Genomic DNA, 16,463 nt, shown 5'->3' on the forward strand with positions numbered 1-16,463 from the left:
ACTACATGAACCAGCAATCTTTGCTCAACAACTTTATTGACAAGGGAAATGGAATCGGAAGTCTATTTATATGTAATGAGCCCAAACGTAATGACAGCGTTCCAGAAAGCCAGCCGAAGCGGGAAGAATGATTGCAGATCGGTATGTAAAACGCGAGTGATTAATCGCGGGTGCTACGAAATATGTGATTTGAAGCGTGTGAAATAGAAGTGCAACAGCTAACGTCCCAGTTCGTGCTTTAACCTTTAACTCATACGCCACTATTTAGACCAAGAAAAACAACGATCCTTTTCCCAACTGCGAAGTAGAGCACCAACTGGCAGCAGTAATTCCAATTAGCAAGTAAGTGCCTAGACGAGCAAATAAATACTCACACGTCAAACTCTCGGAAAGCGAAAATCCTCTGGTTTTACAATAGATAACAACTCTGTGTCTGCAGGCAGAAAAACAAACCGGCCCTGATGGAACGTTTAACTTAACAAGCAATGGCCGTGCGGCCGTGAAATTGACACGGCCACGCGGCGCTCACAGCACAAGCTCCAGATGGCACCTAGGCCGTGTGGCAGCACTTTGAAAACCCGTACACTAAATGTCTCAGCCAGACCAGCGCATGCACTAGATCAGGCGAGACCTAAAAAGAAAAAGGATTTCAGAACCAAAATAGTTGTTTGAGGTTTTATACCCCTTGTGGTGATGGTGGGGATTCTCTCTTCACTGCTGTTCCAACGGAGCCAACTATGTGGCAAATGCCATAATACACTCCTGGCCCACAGACAGTAAATACAGCAGATTGCAGGATGAAGTGCTCCAGCGCTGAATACCAAAATCCCCTTTCTACATCACAGACCACAGATCTCTTCAACCAACATTCATTCACTCATTCACTGGTGGGGCCCATAACACCAATCATTCATTCTACTTTTAGATCAATGGTCCTCGAGAGAGGGGAATTCCTTTCTCTATTCCATGCGCTGGAAATGGGAGGAAAAATGCACAAATCCCCTAATGAGTAACAACAAGTTCACCTATTCTTTCCTACCTCACCAGGGTCTCAATACCTTATAACCTAGCAATGTCTCCCATGGATAGGCCATGGATCAGCTTAGTTTCTGGGTAGAGCGACACTTAATTCTTCTAAACAATATACATCAATACACTTCAAATAATAACCCGACACAGTTCTTAAATGAATTAAAATGTTTATCTAAATAAAGCATAAGGAAATCATAAAGCATTTAATATTTTGTTTCGTATATTTACCTAATCTGGCTAAATGGCATCCTCTATATCAAATTCAAATCTTTCGTCTCTATGCCCATAAATCGATCAATCAGTTCGTAATTAATTGGGCATCTGATCAGTCCGTCAGAGTCTCTGGCAAGCAGCTGTCCAGCAGTGTCACCGTCCTCTCCGTCAGCATAACGTCAGGAAATCTGGTAAAGCACGACAAGAGGTACCTACCCTCTCTAGTCTACTTCTTTTATAGTAAAATCAACAACAAAATGTTACAATACATGTTTTAGAACAAATCCGATTGGTGGAACCAGGATCATTCTTCCTGATTCTCATGCGTTCAATGTTTCATTAGATGTAGTTCTCAATTTATTAATAATTTGCAACAGTTTCTAGTTCATTCAGGGCATGTTGATTCCCATACGGGTTTGTGTCCATGGTGTCATCAATTATAACAGTTCTTAGTTTAAGGAAGTCCATTGTCTGAGGATTGGCACTCCTCCCGGTGCGACCTTCACGAGTACAGTCTGCCTGGGGTCAGGACGAGGTTATTGTTGCTCATCTTTTAGCGCAGGCGCACTTCACTCAGTGACTTCTGTATCTCGTCTGTCCGTCAAAATAGGGATGGCAGCCATTTTGTGGCTACTCCAGAAAGGTCAACTTAAGCAAAGAAACACAAAACGTAATTAATACATGGAAATGACTATTAAAATGTTATTCCCTCACTAAACCCTCTATGTGTGTGTATTTATCTAGCAAAAGCAACACACATTGCAGTTTATACTCACAATTTAAAGCACGATTCACAAATCACTTCACAAAAGCAACATATAACATGCAAATTCTAAATATCTGACATTAGTATGCGTACGAAAATTAGTTTACGTATCAATCAGGCCATGCAAATGCGATTCCCACGTGTATTTTCTAATTAGTAATGTTGATTATTCAAACACAGCAAACCATTAATACTATTAATATTAATCAGTTATTCGTTTTAATTCAAAATTGATAAAATGGAGGAGGTATACAACTCTTAGGGAAAACCTCACTCCAGCAATCCCCCCTTTGGTGATTTTATCACCACAAAACACCCACATTTAGTACCCTTTTACGGAAATTTGAAATGACTTCTTACTCATAGCTCAAAATTCAGTTTCTTCATATTCATCTCTTTTTACTTTCTTATACATACTGTCTTTCCACTCATCTAAGGCTATTTCTTCTAAATCCTTTTCTGGATCTTTTCCTTTTCTCTTAAGTTTATCTCTTTTTATTTTATTATTTGTTTTCTTTTTCCTGCAACACATAGACCCTAATCTTATCACGCATGTTAATGGAAACTAAATTTTACCTATAACAGTACTACCAATTTTAACTAAGAAATTTTTAATAGCAGCTATTTTCTTTCCCATTCTTGTCCATACATCTTCAACCTCCAGTGGTACAAGTACATCATGCAATTCAGTAATATTTTTAATGTAAACCTTTAGATCTTTACTTTCGTCTGGAATGTAAGTGCAACAATGTTGAACTTTCAGCATTCCACAGACTCCACCCTCTTTTGCCAATAGAATGTCAAGGGCAAGTCGATTTTGCATTACCATAGCACGCATGGCAACCATTTCAGTATTAACCAATAAGAATCCATGAGCAGTGCTTGTTGATAAGCGATCCACTACTGTACTGTGTACAAGAGAATGAACCTGACAGGCCCCACGAAGCACTCGATCCAGGTGTGGCATACTGAACATAAGAGTATGGGCTGGGAGAAAAAAATAACACTAGCCATCCCATTATGGGAAACTGAACAACTGGGCTCTCTCTGGCAGACTAAAGGTTTCGATGAGAGGGATACTATAGGTATCACTAAGGTGGGTGACCTGTGGAAAAAGGGGGAGGTGGTACCCTTCGATACCCTGAAACAAGAGTATGAGATGGCAGAGACAGAGAGATTCCGGGACTTACAGGTACAACACGCACTACGGACGGTGTTTCCGAAAGGGGAGTTCCCTCAGGTCGCCTCCCCCCTCAAAGATAGGCTTCTTGATGGATATATGCTAAAAAAAAGCGATCTCCTTTATGTACTCAAAACCGATTAATCATTCATCTGACCCAATACTGCAACTCTGTGCAAAATGGGATACAGACCTAGGAGGGTTGGAGGAGGAGGACTGGCAGTAAGCATTGGCATCGCCCATGGAAGTGGCAATTTCATCTAAGCTGAGATTAGTGCAGTTAAACATCTTGCATAGAATATATGTCACTGGGCCAGTGCTGGTAAAAATGGGCTTCAGAGAAGACCCTAGTTGCAGAACACAGTGTGGGCAGGAGGCTACAATCCTCCATATTATTTGGGAATGCCAGCAGATTAGTAAATATTGGAATGTGGTGGTTGAATGCATGGGAGATGTGCTGGGGAAGAGACTAATACCTGAGGCCAAAAGGTCTTCTGAATGTGTGGTGTGAGAAGTTGGCCTGGTATATGCTGTTCACTAGTTCTAGTGACCACCTTGTACCATGCCAAGCAACCCTTATGGTGTGGTTGTAAGTCAACCTTTTCGGACTAGCTGCCCTAGTGGTAGCGTAGGCTAAGCAGTCTTTGAGGCTAAACTCGTGATGCGTGTTAAGCAAGCTGTTTTACCAATAGTAACCCCCTTTTATACCAATGAAAGGACACCACACAGATATATATTCAAAATATATATGTATTTATTTCTCAAAGTAACCCCTAGTCTCTTTATGAGCACAGGAGCACAAATCGTCAAACAAGATTATCACAGAATACACAGAAGTTGCACTTTATATGGATAGGCCCTGGTGGCCACTCGAACCATATACTAAAATAGTGGTATAAGTACCACGAACAGAAAAGGGAAAAGGCCTAGGGCCTCTAGAATCGCTGGGCCTACAAGGAGCTAACGTCAGTTAGTGACCAGGAGGTCCACGGGTGGCGTGTGCAGAGCAAATAGTCACACGCGGGCTCCCATAGGTTTCAATGGGTGCGTAAAAAGTACAAAGTTACTGCAAAAGGAATCTTCCGGATGACCTAGGAACTTAAGATTTGGAACACAGGCACTAGAGATGTATTACTACACTTGGGCACAGGTGTGCCAGCTTTACCTCACCCACAGGAAGCGGGTGCATAGGCCTCAAAGTGCGTCGGGTTTCGTCTATCTGTTCCGTTGAGCCTGGGACAAAGATGCTGCAGGCGGTCGGTCGGGAGGAGATGCAGTGGATCCAAGAGTGGATCGGAGATGTTGAAGACCTGTAAGCAGAGGGGACAGTGTTCACAGTCACTAGCCAGTGACCAGCGTGGCACCAGGTGGGTACCAGGCGATGTCGGGTGCAAACAGGTGATGAGGGGTAGCTTGTCTCCGCAGCCACGTGGTCCCTGAAGGTCGACGACGTCCAGGAGTCGGCTCACGAGCTGTCCCACGCAGGCTCTCGCTGTCGGCGGTGTCGGCGACTTGATCGAAGCAAACAAGCCTTGGCAAAAGCAATTGCAGGAGGATTCGGAAATCAGCTGTTGGTTCTGACCAGCAAGGTCAGAGGGATTGCTCCTTTGGTGTGGAGCAAGGGCCAGTCTGGAGCAACCAGACCAGCGGTGTTTGTCGTAGATTTCGTCGCCAAGATGGCCACTAGCCAGCGGGCCAGCAACCGGTTAGGCGCGTCGAGTGGCAAAATGCAGAAGGGCCCCACGCAGATCGTGGAGATGCTGGAGGGCTCACCTTTGGTGCAGATGCTGCTCGAGGGTTGGGCTTCTCAGGACCCAAAGCACAACTTGGAGGGAGCCTCGGTTGTTGCACTGGTCAGCTTGTCGTAGTCGTTCCAAGATGGCTGGCTCCACGTGTCTCGGTGCCTCCACGGGTCTCCTCTTTTCAGGGACTGTGGATCGGGCGGTGAGAGGTCTGGAGGTCCAGGTCTTGTCAGTCTCTGGGCTCGGGCTCCGGCGGGAGGCGGCGGCAAAGCAGACGTTGATTCGCTGGATGGTGCTTGCGTTAGCAAGGTGGTCACTCCCTGACCACAGGGGAGATTTTCTTCAGTCTTCTGTGCAGCAGAATGTCGAAGTTCCCGTCTTCTTCTTAGTTTCAAGTTGATTCCAGGATGTCTGAAGTCTTAGGACACAGCTCCTACCTTTATTCGGATTCTAGGGGCCGGACTACCTGCTAGGTCCCTCCCTATGGGTGGGACCAGGAAGGGGGGTGGTTACACCCCCAATCCTTTGTCCAGCTCGCCCCAGGCCCGGGACTGGTGTGCCCCAGGACCGGTTTGAACTGGCATATGCCCCGAGGCTCCTTGTGAGCCACAGGCATGTCTGGTTTCTTTCAAGCCCTACCTGACCAATACACAAAATCCTGTCTGGGGTGGTGCACGCACCTCCCCTGGCAGGAAACCCTTTGTCCACACCTCCCAAGCTGGAAGGACTCCCAGCAGCAGGAGGGCAGACTTGTGTCTGTGGTGGCAGCATCCATTTTGTGGAGCTGAGGCTATGTCTGATTTTACCCGGGTTTCAGGCACTGTACATGTCGTGTCCCTCTAGAAGGGTGGAATGCTAACCCCGTCGCCAGAATTGGCGAGGGGTTAGTATTCCAATTCGTATGACACCTTACTCGACATGTTTTGATAAAGCCAAACCAAAGATAGCATTTAACCGCGAGGTTCATAATGCACTTAAGAGTATATGGTATGACGATATCTGGAAACAGTAGAAGGAAGTTGTTCCGACCACTGCAGACAGGCTCAGCTCATGCCAGAGCACCATCTCACATGGAACCAAGCACTCTGCCTTCAGGATTGTTAAGGCCTGCTATAGGAGTGACTTATAGGTTACCAGGTGTCCCATTTAAGGTTAGGTATAGGTATACTACACCTAAGTAAGAGGTGATTACACCAACTTACCCCAGCTGAGTGATCAGCCAGTTGTGTCAGATTGTTAGGCCAAGCCTGGGGTGGCATAATACATGCTGCAGCCCCTGGCAGGCCTTGGGTACACCAATGCCCTGGGTACCTAGTGTACACTGGTACAGGGGCTGACAGGGTGATCCACTTCCAATTGGTTATGCACCTAGGGTGCATAGTTTTAATTTAGTAGAGAGAACAGCAGGCTGGGGGTCTGATTGGCAGGCCCACAGCCTCAATATGTCAAAAACCAGTGAAGCAAAAAGCAAAAATTTGGGGTGACCATAGGATAGCAGACCCTACTCTCCTACACAACCCCCCCCCAAACGCTGGGACATTAAACTAGCCTTGACCAGTCTCGTCTTCATGTCCTAAGTGGAAGTACCTGGAGAGACCATCTGCATTCCCATGGTCAGTACCTGGCCGGTGCTCCACTGTAAAGTCCATCCCCTGTAGGGAAATGGACCACCTAAGCAGTTTGGGGTTTTCACCCTTCATCTGATTTAGCCACAAGAGGGGCTTATGGTCGGTCTGAATCTTGAAGTGAGTGCCAAACAAGTATGGCCTCAGCTTCTTCAGGGCCCACACCACAGCAAAGGCCTCCCTCTCAATAGCTGACCAATTCTTCTCTCTGGGGGTCAACCTTCTGCTAATAAAAGCAATGGGTTGGTCTTGACCATCTACATTAAGTTGTGACAGCACAGCTCCCACACCCAACTCAGAAGCATCTGTTTGGACAATAAACTCTTTGGAGTAGTCAGGACTTTTCAGGATAGGTGCAGAGCACATGGCCTCCTTCAGGTCATCAAATGCCTTTTGACAGCTTACTGTCCACTGAACCTTTTTGGGCATCTTCTTGGATGTCAGATCATTAAGAGGAGTCACAATGGACCCATAGTTCTTAACAAACTTCCTGTAGTACCCAGTCAAGCCCAAGAAAGCTCGAACTTGAGTCTGGGTGGTTGGAGGGGACCAGTCCTTGATGGATTGTATCTTACTCTCCAGTGGTTGAACTTGGCCTCCACCTACAAGGTGGCCCAAATACACAACCTTACTCTGCCCTATCTGGCACTTGGTAGCCTTGATAGTGAGGCCTGCCCTTTGCAGAGCCTCAAGAGCCTTCTTCAGGTGGATCAGGTGATCCTCCCAGGTGGAACTAAAGACAGCAATGTCATCAAGATATGCTGCGCAAAAGTCATCCAACCCAGTAAGGACTTGGTTCACCAGCCTTTGGAAGGTGGCAGGTGCATTCTTCAGACCAAAGGGCATCACCACAAACTGATAATGCCCACCTGGGGTTGAGAATGCTGTTTTGGCCTTAGACTCCTCAGCTAATCGGATTTGCCAATAGCCAGCTGTCAAGTCAAATGTGCTCAAAAACTTTGCAGAAGCTAGTTTGTCTATGAGCTCATCTGCCCTTGGAATAGGGTGTGCATCTGTCCTGGTGACAGCATTGAGTCCTCTGTAGTCCACACAGAACCTCATCTCTCTCTTGCCATCTTTGGTGTGAGGTTTGGGGACCAGAACCACTGGGCTAGCCCAGGGGCTCTCTGAGGGTTCAATGACACCTAATTCCAGCATTTTATGTACCTCAGCCTTTATACAGTCCCTGACGTGGTCAGGTTGTCTGTAAAGTTTGTTCTTTACAGGCAGACTGTCACCAGTGTCCACAACATGGGTACACCAGTCAGTTTGACTAGGTATCAAGGAAAACATATGTGAAAATGATTGTAGAACCTGTCTACATTCAGTCTGCTGATGGGCAGTGAGGTTGCCTCCAAGGGTCACTCCTTCAACTGAGCCATCTTCAGGGTTCTGAGACAACAGGTCTGGGAGAGGGTCACTCTCTTCCTCCTGTCCCTCATCTGTAGCCATGAGCAAGCCCATGTCTGCCCTGTCAACATATGCTTTAAGCCTGTTAACATGGAGTACCCTGTGGGGACTCCTGGGAGTTCCTAGGTCGACCAAGTAGGTGACCTCTCCCTTCTTTTCCAGGATTGTATGGGGTCCAGACCATTTGTCTTGGAGTGCTGCTGGGGCCACTGGCTCCAACACCCATACCTTCTGTCCTGGCTGATACTCAACCAAGACAGCCTTTTGGTCATGCCAAGCTTTCTGTAAGGCCTGGCTTGCCTCAAGGTTTTTAGATGCCTTCTCCATATACTCAGCCATCCTGGAGCGGAGACCAAGTACATAGTCCACTATGTCTAGCTTAGGCTTTTTGAGAGGTAACTCCCATCCTTCCTTCACCAAACACAGTGGGCCTCTCACAGGGTGCCCAAACAACAATTCAAAGGGGCTGTAGCCAACTCCTTTTTGTGGGACCTCTCTGTAAGCAAACAGAAGGCAGGGTAGAAGGATATCCCATCTTCGCCTGAGCTTTTCAGGTAATCCTTTGATCATACCCTTTAGGGTCTTGTTGAATCTCTCAACAAGCCCATTGCATTGTGGGTGATAAGGGGTGGTGAACTTGTAGTTGACACCACATTCCTTCCACATAGCTGTCAAGTATCCTGACATAAAGTTGGTACCTCTGTCAGATACTACCTCCTTAGGAAACCCCACTCTGGAGAATACTCCCAGCAGGGCCCTGGCCACAACAGGTGCTGTAGTGGTCCTAAGGGGAATTGCCTCTGGATACCTGGTGGCATGATCCACTACCACCAGTATAAATCTGTGCCCAGATGCAGTGGGAGGATCCATGGGACCCACTATGTCTATTCCCACTCTTTCAAAGGGAACCCCCACCACAGGTAGTGGTATCAGGGGGGCCTTTGTTGTGCCACCTGATTTGCCACTGGCTTGGCAGGTAACACAGGAGCGACAAAACTCCTTTGTATCTTCATTCATATGAGGCCAGTGAAAGTGAGGGACAAGTCTGTCCCAGGTCTTGTTCTGGCCTAGGTGTCCTGCTAAAGGAATATCATGGGCCAAGGTAAGAAGGAAGCCCCTAAATTGCAGAGGTATAACCAACCTCCTGGTTGCACCAGGCTTGGGGTCTCTAGCCTCTGAATAAAGGAGCCCTTCATCCCAATACACTTTATGGGTACCTTGAGCATTCCCAGCAGCCTCAGCAGCAGCCAGCTGTCTGAGGGGTTCAAGAGAGGGACAGGATAACTGAGCCTGCCTCAAGTCAGCCCTTGAAGGTCCCCCTGTCCCCAGAAACTCAACCCGATCAGGTTCAAGCTCTTCAGGGACAGTTCCTTCAGGGTCCTCTAGATCAGCTTCCTGGGAAGGCTGATCATCACTCTGAGGCAGGGGGGAAGGCACAGCCTTGACCCTCCTGTTCTTCTTCTTGGTAGGTGCTTGGTCCATTGTTCCAGGATCCAAGACCTGAGGTTCAGTGAGGCACTTTTTGGCCTGTGACCTGGTCACAGCAAGGACATGTGATGATATACCTAACATCTCTGCATGAGTCCTGTACTCCACTTCTGACCATAGAGAACTCTCTAGGTCATTGCCCAACAAACATTCTACTGGGAGGTCTGCACTAACCACAACCCTTTTGAGGCCAGTTACCCCTCCCCATGAGAAGTTAACAACTGCCACACTATGTGAAGTAGTGGCATTGCTGGCATTGGTCACCAGGTAGTTCTCACCTGGTATGTACTGTCCAGGATCCACAAAGCCTGGTGTCACCATAGTGACACTGGCACATGTGTCCCTGTAGGCTTGAGCCACTTTGTCATTAATTAAAGGAGTCTGTCTGTACTTGCCCAGGTTACTGGGGCTCACAGTCAGGGACAAATCAATGTCCCCATCACAGATCAAGACTGCCTGTGTCAGGGTTCTGTCTAAGTCAGAATCTCCTTCAGTTCCCATAGTGATTCCCACTACACCCTTTGTCTGGGGACCAACACTGCTAACAGTAGTACTGGGAGCAGGTGCCTTAGGGGCAACAGTGTTGGGGGCTCCACCCTTTTTGCAATCACTAGTCCAGTGAGTTGTATTTTTACAATGATTGCACCAGGGTTTCTTCTGACCTTCTTTCTTCTTCTTGGACTGTTGGGACCCACCCTCCTTAGCAGTAGTTTGGGGCCCTGTTGAAGACTTCTGGTCTTTAGGTTTCTGATCTCCACCCTTTTGGTCTGTTTTCTTCTGATCACCCCCTTGGCCCTGGTTCTGGTTCTTTTGCTTAACCCTGGTTCTGACCCATTTGTCTGCCTTCTTTCCCAATTCTTGGGGAGAGGTCAGATCAGAGTCAACCAAGTGTTGATGCAGTTGCTGGTTTTGACAGTTATTTAAAATCTGTTCTCTCATCATCAAATTATACAATCCTGTAAAATCAGATACCTTACTTCCCAGCAACCAACCCTCCAAAGCCTTAGTGGCACATTCAATGTATTCAGACCAGTCCTGAGTCTGTGTCTTTTGGGTGTCTCTGAACATTAACCTGTACTGCTCAGTGGTTAAGCCTAACCCATCAACTAGAACACTCTTCAGGACTCTGTAGTTTCTGACATCCTCTTCTCTAACAGTGAGGAGTCTGTCTCTGCCTCTTCCTTCAAAGGAGAGCCAGAGGATTGCTGCCCACTGATCTTCAGGAACCTGCTGTACTTTGCAGGCTCTCTCAAGAGCAGTTATCCACTTGTGGATGTCATCCCCACTTTTGTAGGGGGGCACAACCTTAGACAGGTTTCTATTGTCGAAAACCCTATCTTTGTCCTTAGGGACAATGCTGCCACCAGTGGGTATAGACCCACTCTCTTTATGCTGTCTAGCCTTGCTAAGTTTCTCTTCCATCAGGGCTACTTCTAGCTCCTGCTTCCTGATCCTCAGCTGAGCCTCTTGCATCTTGGCCTCATGTTCCCTCCTCTGAGGGGTGGTCATCCTTCTCCTGGAGTGACCTTGAGAGCCTCTAGAGCCATGGGAAGCATTGGAGTCACCTGAGCGATTCCTTTGCCTTCCAAGCCCTGTGTTAAGTCCACTGGGGAGATCCAGTGGGTTGAACCCACTGTCAGTCCCCAATAGCCTTGGTTTAGCTGGGCCAAGTATAATACTTGGCACTGGGCTAGTTCTCCCTTCATCCTCACTACTGTCAGTATCCTTTTCACTCTCATCCTCTGTGGTAGGCATCCCATCTAAGGGGTGACTATTGGGAAGGGGTACTTCAGTGGCATCTTTAGAAGGGGGGCCTCCTGTTCCTGTCCCTAAGGGGGCTAACTGGGAAGCTTTCTTGAGTGCTCTCTGATTCTCATCATTCTGTAAGAGCTCTCTGAGCTCAGCAGAGTTTGGGTTCTTGGGCTGTTTAAGGCCTCTAAGAGTTGCCAAATGCCTGAGCTCATTCTGATTAAGGGTAGCAAAGCTGGATGGTGCCCTCTGGGGGTCACTCTCAACAGAGATGGGTACAGTGGACCCCTCTGCCCCGGCCATTGCTCTTAAGTGTGGGTGGATGTGTTGCAATCTACCTACACTTGGGTTTACCTACTAAACCTATCTAGTAGTTGTAGTCAGGGTGTGCTACTCCCTTTGCTCTACAACAACTAAGTTCAGTAGAACTTAAGTATATCTAATCTTGTTTTATATGTACGTACAGGTACCTATGTGATCTTTCAATTGGTAACCAAGAGATTACAATGGTAAAACACAGCAAGCTCAAATCCCACCGCTGCTCACCAATGTGAGAAGTTGGCCTGGTATATGCTGTTCACTAGTTCTAGTGACCACCTTGTACCATGCCAAGCAACCCTTATGGTGTGGTTGTAAGTCAACCTTTTCGGACTAGCTGCCCTAGTGGTAGCGTAGGCTAAGCAGTCTTTGAGGCTAAACTCGTGATGCGTGTTAAGCAAGCTGTTTTACCAATAGTAACCCCCTTTTATACCAATGAAAGGACACCACACAGATATATATTCAAAATATATATGTATTTATTTCTCAAAGTAACCCCTAGTCTCTTTATGAGCACAGGAGCACAAATCGTCAAACAAGATTATCACAGAATACACAGAAGTTGCACTTTATATGGATAGGCCCTGGTGGCCACTCGAACCATATACTAAAATAGTGGTATAAGTACCACGAACAGAAAAGGGAAAAGGCCTAGGGCCTCTAGAATCGCTGGGCCTACAAGGAGCTAACGTCAGTTAGTGACCAGGAGGTCCACGGGTGGCGTGTGCAGAGCAAATAGTCACACGCGGGCTCCCATAGGTTTCAATGGGTGCGTAAAAAGTACAAAGTTACTGCAAAAGGAATCTTCCGGATGACCTAGGAACTTAAGATTTGGAACACAGGCACTAGAGATGTATTACTACACTTGGGCACAGGTGTGCCAGCTTTACCTCACCCACAGGAAGCGGGTGCATAGGCCTCAAAGTGCGTCGGGTTTCGTCTATCTGTTCCGTTGAGCCTGGGACAAAGATGCTGCAGGCGGTCGGTCGGGAGGAGATGCAGTGGATCCAAGAGTGGATCGGAGATGTTGAAGACCTGTAAGCAGAGGGGACAGTGTTCACAGTCACTAGCCAGTGACCAGCGTGGCACCAGGTGGGTACCAGGCGATGTCGGGTGCAAACAGGTGATGAGGGGTAGCTTGTCTCCGCAGCCACGTGGTCCCTGAAGGTCGACGACGTCCAGGAGTCGGCTCACGAGCTGTCCCACGCAGGCTCTCGCTGTCGGCGGTGTCGGCGACTTGATCGAAGCAAACAAGCCTTGGCAAAAGCAATTGCAGGAGGATTCGGAAATCAGCTGTTGGTTCTGACCAGCAAGGTCAGAGGGATTGCTCCTTTGGTGTGGAGCAAGGGCCAGTCTGGAGCAACCAGACCAGCGGTGTTTGTCGTAGATTTCGTCGCCAAGATGGCCACTAGCCAGCGGGCCAGCAACCGGTTAGGCGCGTCGAGTGGCAAAATGCAGAAGGGCCCCACGCAGATCGTGGAGATGCTGGAGGGCTCACCTTTGGTGCAGATGCTGCTCGAGGGTTGGGCTTCTCAGGACCCAAAGCACAACTTGGAGGGAGCCTCGGTTGTTGCACTGGTCAGCTTGTCGTAGTCGTTCCAAGATGGCTGGCTCCACGTGTCTCGGTGCCTCCACGGGTCTCCTCTTTTCAGGGACTGTGGATCGGGCGGTGAGAGGTCTGGAGGTCCAGGTCTTGTCAGTCTCTGGGCTCGGGCTCCGGCGGGAGGCGGCGGCAAAGCAGACGTTGATTCGCTGGATGGTGCTTGCGTTAGCAAGGTGGTCACTCCCTGACCACAGGGGAGATTTTCTTCAGTCTTCTGTGCAGCAGAATGTCGAAGTTCCCGTCTTCTTCTTAGTTTCAAGTTGATTCCAGGATGTCTGAAGTCTTAGGACACAGCTCCTACCTTTATTCGGATTCTAGGGGCCGGACTACCTGCTAGGTCCCTCCCTATGGGTGGGACCAGGAAGGGGGGTGGTTACACCCCCAATCCTTTGTCCAGCTCGCCCCAGGCCCGGGACTGGTGTGCCCCAGGACCGGTTTGAACTGGCATATGCCCCGAGGCTCCTTGTGAGCCACAGGCATGTCTGGTTTCTTTCAAGCCCTACCTGACCAATACACAAAATCCTGTCTGGGGTGGTGCACGCACCTCCCCTGGCAGGAAACCCTTTGTCCACACCTCCCAAGCTGGAAGGACTCCCAGCAGCAGGAGGGCAGACTTGTGTCTGTGGTGGCAGCATCCATTTTGTGGAGCTGAGGCTATGTCTGATTTTACCCGGGTTTCAGGCACTGTACATGTCGTGTCCCTCTAGAAGGGTGGAATGCTAACCCCGTCGCCAGAATTGGCGAGGGGTTAGTATTCCAATTCGTATGACACCTTACTCGACATGTTTTGATAAAGCCAAACCAAAGATAGCATTTAACCGCGAGGTTCATAATGCACTTAAGAGTATATGGTATGACGATATCTGGAAACAGTAGAAGGAAGTTGTTCCGACCACTGCAGACAGGCTCAGCTCATGCCAGAGCACCATCTCACATGGAACCAAGCACTCTGCCTTCAGGATTGTTAAGGCCTGCTATAGGAGTGACTTATAGGTTACCAGGTGTCCCATTTAAGGTTAGGTATAGGTATACTACACCTAAGTAAGAGGTGATTACACCAACTTACCCCAGCTGAGTGATCAGCCAGTTGTGTCAGATTGTTAGGCCAAGCCTGGGGTGGCATAATACATGCTGCAGCCCCTGGCAGGCCTTGGGTACACCAATGCCCTGGGTACCTAGTGTACACTGGTACAGGGGCTGACAGGGTGATCCACTTCCAATTGGTTATGCACCTAGGGTGCATAGTTTTAATTTAGTAGAGAGAACAGCAGGCTGGGGGTCTGATTGGCAGGCCCACAGCCTCAATATGTCAAAAACCAGTGAAGCAAAAAGCAAAAATTTGGGGTGACCATAGGATAGCAGACCCTACTCTCCTACATGTGGGAACCAACAGATCTAGTTAGTAAAGAGAGAACATGGGTATCGCTGGGGCAGATAGTAAGAGGAACATAGCTAAGAAATGGCGAGCAAGAGAGGCCAGACAATAGAAGAATGGGAAAAAGACATGGATTGGTGCATGTTTCGGGAGAAGACAGTATACATATCCAGGGGGTGCCCGAAGAAATTGATACAAATATGGGATAAGTAACGCTTACAGGGGAAATATATGTACTCCACCCAGTTTGCCAGTACAAGTAGCCCAGGAAGAATTGGATTAGTAAAGTACAAGATTGCGCTGATCAAGGGAAATGTTTTTATACAGAATATGTCAAGTTCCATGACACTAGTGAGAATGATTTGTAAAACTATATGTACTATCTGCAACAGTGTTTATTGTCCACAGTAAAAAGATTTACAAAAAAAACCACATAGGACTGAATCAACTAGTCACTGCCCCCACGCACACAGCGGAACACACTTGACCCAGTCTTCACCAGAGGAAACCGCGTCTCCTACAGCCACACCACTGAACTCCTCTGGACAGATCACCACTGCATCCACTTCTTTAAAAAAAACAATGTACACAAGCACACCCGCTGCCGCCCCGCAGAAGTTGGAACAAAGTCACTGAAGACCAGCTCACCTCCACCCTCGCCAGCACCCTGCCACCGACCACGTCAGATGGAAACATCAAGGAACCTCCACTACTGGACTACGTACGGCGCTGACACACTTGCACCCCTCACGAAAGCCACTGGAAAAAACATCAAGAAAACCAGCTTGTTCACCCCCTGGACTCCAAGAATCCAGACATTCCCGCAGACGACTCGAAAATACATGGAGGAACAACAAAACCCTGGAAACCTGCACCGCCCACAAAGCAGCCACCACTGCACACCACCAACTCATCAAATCCACAAGCAAGAAATCCCTCAAAGACAGAATTCTCACCAGCACACACAACACCAAAGAGCTCTTCTCCATCAATAATGAATTTGCCAAACCTTGCAGCAAAGCAACAGACATCCCAAACTCTCAAGACCTCTGCAACTGACTACGCACCTTCTTCCACCACTAGATTAAGATGATCTACAACAACTTCAATAACCAAAACCACCTCACTGTTCCAGATCCCCCTTCCTGCGACGTCACCCAACAGACCCTGCTCAAATGGATCCCACTCATGACAGAAGACACATTGAAGACCATGAAAAGCATCCACTCTGGAGCACCACCAGACCCCTGCCCACACCACATCTTCTACAGAGCCACCTCCGCCATCGCACCTGAACTACGTTGGATGATCAAGTGCTCCTTCGAGCCTGCATCCTTCCCAGACAACGGGAAACGCGCAGACGCCAACCCCCTCCTGAAGAAACCCTCAGTGGACCCAACGGACCTCAAGAACTTCAGGCCCATCTCCCTGCTTCCATTCGCAGCCAAGGTAATGAAAAGGCCGTCAACACCCAGCTAGCAAACTTCATCAAAGCTATCATACTGGACATCTCCCAATCTGGATTCAGAAGCACCTACAGCACAGAGACCGCCCTACTCGCAGCCACTAGTGACATCTGCTCACTCCTCGACCAGAGCGAAACAGCAGCCCTCATCCTCCTGGACCTCTCGGCAGCATTCAACACTGTCTCCCACCACACACTCGATGCAAGGTCTGGATACCTTTAATCAGACTCCACGATGCCGGCATCCGCAACAAAGCGCTCAACTGGATACGTTCCATCCTCATCAGCAGAGCTCAGTGGTTTAGATTCCCTCCCTACCTCTCTGAACCGACAGAGACCAACTGCGGAGTGCCCCAGGGCTCCTCCCTGAGCCCCACCCTCTTTAACGTCTGCATGGCCCGCCTCGCAACCATCAGGAAACACTGGCTCAACATAATCTCTTACACCATCCGACACCCAGCTGATCATCTCCCTTACCAACGCACCCAACATCACCA

General features: G+C 48.4%; 1 long non-coding RNA gene across 1 annotated transcript in view; it reads right to left on the minus strand.

Moving 5' to 3' along the window:
• Positions 1-1,179: 1,179 nt before the first annotated feature.
• LOC146871257 (uncharacterized) overlaps positions 1,180-16,463 on the minus strand; it is a 38,280-nt gene continuing 22,996 nt past the window's right edge. The window contains exon 4 of the long non-coding RNA XR_014980910.1: positions 1,180-1,893. This is a non-coding gene — a long non-coding RNA (uncharacterized LOC146871257). The remainder of the gene's footprint in view (positions 1,894-16,463) is intronic.

The sequence above is a fragment of the Triturus cristatus genome, chromosome 1_1 (assembly GCF_964204655.1).
Source record: "Triturus cristatus chromosome 1_1, aTriCri1.1, whole genome shotgun sequence".
Lineage (NCBI taxonomy): Eukaryota > Metazoa > Chordata > Amphibia > Caudata > Salamandridae > Triturus > Triturus cristatus.